The sequence below is a fragment of the Chelonoidis abingdonii genome, chromosome 21, assembly GCF_003597395.2.
Source record: "Chelonoidis abingdonii isolate Lonesome George chromosome 21, CheloAbing_2.0, whole genome shotgun sequence".
NCBI lineage: Eukaryota > Metazoa > Chordata > Testudines > Testudinidae > Chelonoidis > Chelonoidis abingdonii.
The window spans coordinates 15,298,354-15,303,883 of NC_133789.1; the positions used below are offsets into that span (position 1 = coordinate 15,298,354).

At 52.1% G+C, this 5,530-nt stretch overlaps 1 protein-coding gene across 3 annotated transcripts in view; it reads right to left on the reverse strand.

The window, feature by feature from the left end:
• Positions 1–2,365, reverse strand: part of PLEKHM1 (pleckstrin homology and RUN domain containing M1) — a 47,582-nt gene extending 45,217 nt beyond the window's left edge. Inside the window, exon 1 of one of the 3 annotated variants that reach the window (XM_032784035.2) lies at positions 2,097–2,363. The gene's annotated coding sequence lies outside the window, so the exon portion shown is untranslated. Of the gene's footprint in view, positions 1–2,096 lie in introns of all 3 variants that reach the window. The other 2 variants (XM_032784034.2, XM_075059646.1) reach the window with 2 other exon arrangements.
• Between the last annotated feature and the right edge of the window lie 3,165 nt (positions 2,366–5,530).

A 5,530-nucleotide genomic window follows, 5' to 3' on the forward strand; every position in this document is an offset into this window, starting at 1 on the left:
TCTGGCTGGTGGCAGCGCTATCAGATCTAAGCTGGTAATTAAGCTTGGAGGTTTCATGCTAGCATCTTATTTTCTGAACTCTAAGGTTCAGATCTGAGTAGGAAAGCTATGACAGCCCCCAACTCCCCACACCCATAACACATATAATTGCTTCTAGTCACTCCCCTATCATGTGGGTTAGGGGGTTTAGACCCAGGATTCCCATGACTCAGGCCTTCCCCTTCCTTCTGGGTTCCCGACTGGTTTTTGATCTCCCTCTTCTTCCACCTAGGACTTCTTGGGGATTTCGCTGCCTGACCCTCCACTGTCGGGGTCGAGTGTTTGATTCATGAGGGGCCTTCCTTGGGTAGTTAGGTTAATTCCCTGGCTGTCATCCGTCTTTCCACTAATGTGATCATTTCGTCATAGGTGGACGGATCGCTCTGGCAGATCCATTTGCATAGATCTGGCGGCAGACCCCGCGTGTAATGGTCCATGACCAAAGTCTCTAAAATCTCCTCCGGGCTGCATGCCTTGGACCGTAACCACTTCCGTGCGAGGTGTATGAGATTGAATAGTTGGGACCTTGGAGGTTTGTTCTCCCTGTATTTCCACTCCTGGAACCTCTGGGCCCGTACCGCTGCCATCACCCCAGATCGTGCTAGGATCTCTGCCCTCAGCCGGGAATAGTCAGCGGCATCCTTAGCGGGCAGATCAAAGTAGGCCTTCTGGGCCTCTCCGCACAAGAAAGGGGCGAGAATGCTGGCCCACTGCTCCAGGGGCCATGCCTCACGCTGCGCAGTCCTTTCAAATGAGAGGAGATACGCCTCTACATCATCATCTGCCGTCATCTTAGGCAGATTATCGGTAGCCCTCAGGGTTCGCGTCTCATTGGACCCCCAGGCCTGGGTGGTGAGGATCTTCAGCTGGTCCACAACCTCGCACAGGAGGGCTTGATCTTGGGTCGCCTGGCTCATTAATAATTGGTTGGTTTCCTGCTGTAACCTTATGGACTCCTGTTGTGCCATCATCTGAGCCCGGGTTGCCTCCTGCTGGGCCGCTGTGGCTTGCACCAGCGCTCTCACCACCTCCTCCGTGGTGGTACAAACAAAAAACCTACCACCAAAAACCCTAGTGTACTTTTTTGTGTGTGCGTTTAGTAAAACCTCTTTTTTCTACCACGCTGTGAACAATCATGATCCCACAGCTAACACCAGTTGTGGCAGAGCTCTGACCTGGCCTCCGTGGGTCCTGCGCTTCATGCTAGCCTCAGAGGCTCACTGTGACTCTCCACATAGCCCTTCTCTCTCTAGGGACAGGGTTACAGTCTACTGAGCCCTTTTCATCATAGGCCAGCAAGGAGGTTGGTGAGAACTCCCACAGTCTCTGTTGTCCCTGGGGGCTTATTTCAGAACAGTTTAGCCTCCTGTCCTGACAGGGGCCTGACTTCCCCTCCCAGGAGATGTTCCTGTAGTGGTGGGTTGTGAGGAACCTGGGCTCGCCCTCTACGGGTTCCGGCCCAGGGACCCTAATGGTAGCAGCTGTTGGCAGCCAAACTTTCACTGCCAGAGTTGCTACATTTCCCTGGGCCACTTCCCCACAGTTCTCCTGCTTGTCCTTTCTTCACTCTTACCTTAGGGCTCCCTTAAYGATGGTATGAGGGTGTCTTCATTAACCAGCCCTTCAGCCGCGCTACCTCTCCTCTGGCTCCCTGGCTCTCCCCTGCCTGACTGCAGTGAGCCCTTTTTATAGTGTCAGTGGAGCCTTAATTAGAGTTAGGTGGTCACATTAGTTTAATGGCCTCACCTGATTCTTTGCAGGTTAATTAGAGTCAGGTGTTCTCATTAGCCTGGAGCAGCCCCTGCTCTGGTCAGTCAGGGAACAGAAAACTGCTAATCCAGTGGCCAGTATATCTGTCTTCTGCTATTCTGTTGTACCCAACTGGCCTGAGTCTATCCCACTATGAACTCAGAGTTCCTGTGTTCTTAGGCCTTGTCTACACTGGCAAGTTTCTGCACAGTAAAGCAGCTTTCTATGGTGTAACTCCTGAGGTGTACACAGCACCAAGCCACTTAGTGTGCAGAAACTCCTCAGTTGCAGTGTTGCAAAAAACCCACTTGCGCTGCATTGCCAGTGTAAACACATCAATTGCTTTCAGTGCTGTAATTGGCCTCCGGAAGTGTCCCATAATCCCTCAGGTGGCCGCTCTGCTTCTTTCCTGGAGACATGCACCTCTCTCCTTTCAAAGCTCCCTTTCTGACAGCCCTTGCGTGCTGTGCTGATCTGCTCTGGGACACAAAGCAAACCATTATTGTGGAATGCTCCTGCTGTTGAACACAGAGCCAGGCGTGTGTGATACAAGACAGCATGCTGACACACTGTCCCTCAAACACACTGTCTTCCCCCCATACACACACACACAGTCACACACTCTTGCCCACCCATTTCAGTTGAAAAGCAGTTGGCAATGTAGTAAGATGCCCATGGAACAATGGGACTAAGAAACCTGCATAATGTGATGCTGTGCCTACCCCTTGAGGCATTGCAAACCCTTCCCAAAGCACCCTGTGGCCAGATGCACAGTGGGATAGCTACCACAGTGCACTGCTCTCTTTGCCATTGCAAGAGCTACTAACGTGGATGCGCTCCACCGTCACAAGGAGGACAGTGTGCACACGCAACAGCAGTTTAATTCCAGTGTTTTAATAAAAATGGAATAACTTGTTGCGCAAAAACTTTGCAGTGTAGACATACCCTTATTGTGACATTGTGGAGCCGATAAAAGAATTTAATATGGAGAAATCAGATAAAATTGGGAAATTCCATAATTCCACAATTAAGTTTTCCTCTATCTGGAAAGTGAGGTGGAGTTGTAGACAAAAATACATTGCGCAACTCACAGCTATTGGGATGGGGATTTTCTTCTGTGATTGAACTCACAACCCTGGGTTTAGCAGGCCAATGCTCAAACCACTGAGCTCTCCCTTCCCCCAGAGTAAGGCCTTGGCTACATTGGCACTTTACAGCGCTGCAACTTTCGTGCTCAGGGGTGTGAAAAAACACCCCCCTGAGCGCTGCAAGATACAGCGCTGTAAAGTGTCAGTGTAATCAGGGCGGCAGCACTGGGAGCACTGCTCCCAACGCTGCACACTACACCCGTAAGGGATGTGGTTAACGTGCAGCGCTGGGAGAGCTCTCTCCCAGTGCTGGCGCTCCGACCACACTCACACTTCAAAGCGCTGCCGCGACAGCGCTCCCGCAGCGCTGCCTCGGCAGCACTTTGAAATTTCTAGTGTAGCCAAGCCCTAACATGTTATCTAACATCCTAGAGAAGTTCAGCTGGATTATCTGAGGGTATGGCTACACTTACATCTGTTCAGCGCTGGGAGTTACAGCTGTCTTCATACAGCTGTGCAGGGAACGTGCTGCAGTGTGGCCACACTGACAGCTACCAGTGCTGTGGTGTGGCCACATTTGCAGCATTTGTAGCGCTGCTGGGAGTGGTACATTGTGGGCAGCTATCCCAGCGTTCAACTGGCTGCAACGTGCTTTTCAAAACAGGGGGGTGGGGTGGAGTGTGACAGGGAGCGTGGGGGAGACAGAGAGAGTGGATTTTTGGAGCTGACACTGTGACAGCTCCCTGCCTTGCAAGTTCTAAGGACTAGGAGATCAGGGAGGCCAAGCAGGAGATGGCGCGGTACCTGCGTGAGTACCAAGACCTGCTCAATGTCAAGATGGCGCTGGACATCGAGATTGCCGCCTACAGGTACTGGCCCCCCAGCTCTGCCTGGGCCCCCAGGCATCAGGAGGAAGCGGCTATCCCTAGGAGGCAGGCTGCAGGGTGGGCTCTGTCAGGACTTCTGGGATTGGTTCCCAGCCCTGCACTGTGTCCCCCTCTTGCCTCAGTTTCCTCTTCTGCTGGTCCTGCAGGGAGAAGGATCCCGACCCTCACACTAAGGGGGAAAGAGCCAAGGATTACATGCTTCTGGCCGCCCTTGGGCCGTCTGCCTTTTGGTGGCCACACTTGACGAGCAGCGCTGCATCACCAGCGCTGCAATCATTACACCCCAAGCAGACCAGGTGTACAGCTAGCGCTGCAGCCAGGGAGTTTCAGCGCTGGCTGTGCCTTGCAAGTGTGGACACAGTAAGTTGCAGCGCTGTAACCCCATCACCAGCACTGCAACTCTCCAGTGTAGCCAAGCCCTGAGACTACTAAATGAGCACATAATTGGAGAGTGCGCTGCAATGCACATGGCACAAGGAGACAGTTAGGGTTGATGGTTTAATCCCATCTCTGCGTTTCCTCGCTTGCCCATGAAATTACTCAGCTTTGCCATGGCAAACACAATTTTTAGCATGGAATTTCCTCATTTAAAAAAATAAGCAGTACAAATAAACAGAGGAAGTTACAAAAACTGAGTGTGTGTGTATGTTGGGTCCATGCCTGGGGCAGGTGGTGTGTATGGAGTATGCCTGACTGAGAGGCTCTGTAGTGCATGTATGCATCCACGTCTAGTCCATGGCCTCTGGAGTTGGTGTAACGTGCCTCGGAGGGAGTGTCTAGCTGAGATATCACGTGGAGTATGTATAGGTTTGCCTGGGTGTGTAGTCTTTGCCCTCTGCCTCTTGCACATTACCCAATCTCTCTGAGCCTGCATACTGCAGTGACAGACACTACACAACTACCTATGAGAGACGGACAGACAAAGCGTAACTCAGACATGGACCCATTAGGTACATTCAATCCCACCTCTGCCTCTCGGTCTCTGCACATCATTACAGTATGAGCTAAGCCTTCACAAGAAATTCACAGAACCTAAATCATTGAGCTGGCTTCGCCCTCTCCAAATAAAACACCATTCCAACGTGCCTGAGCGAAACAGGAAGCCTGTCAGCAAGCACCGTCGACATACTTGTGCTAGCTCTCATTGAGCTAGCGTGCTAAAACAGCAGCGTAGTTGGGGTCCCACAGACAGCGCCCAGGAGGCTCAGGCAGTCTGGACTCAGCACGCTACTACTCCACTATTTTTAGCGCACTAGCTCGATAAGAGCTAGCATGAGAGCTGGGAATCACACCCCTAGCTCCAAGTACAGACTCAGCCTTAGAGTGAACTCAGACAAGGTGAAACTCCACCTGTGCAGAAATGGAATGACTCATCCAATCTGCTGGGATCCATTTCAGTGGTGCTGCATCCTGCTCCCGTCACTTCCAGGTACTAATCCTCCTGGAATGCAGCAGCGTCACCTGCCCGGCAGGTGAGCATTCCTGCATTCCAAGGGGATGATCTCCTTTTCCTCTTCCTCTGTCCAGCCACAACAAAAGAATGGGAGCAAGGGCAGTGACTGAAATCTTCTTAGCCAGAGAGCGAAGAGTGCAGTCTGCTCCGCCAGACCTGGGGACTTTGGGAACAGCAGCAATCCCATCGTCATTCTCCTGCTGACCCAAGTTCCCTGGAGAATGAAGAGGCAGCCTCAGAGTCTCCCTGCAGCACTCGCTGGGTTGGGAGGGGGCAGGATTAAAGACCAGGACCACCAAAAAACTAGGAGGCTC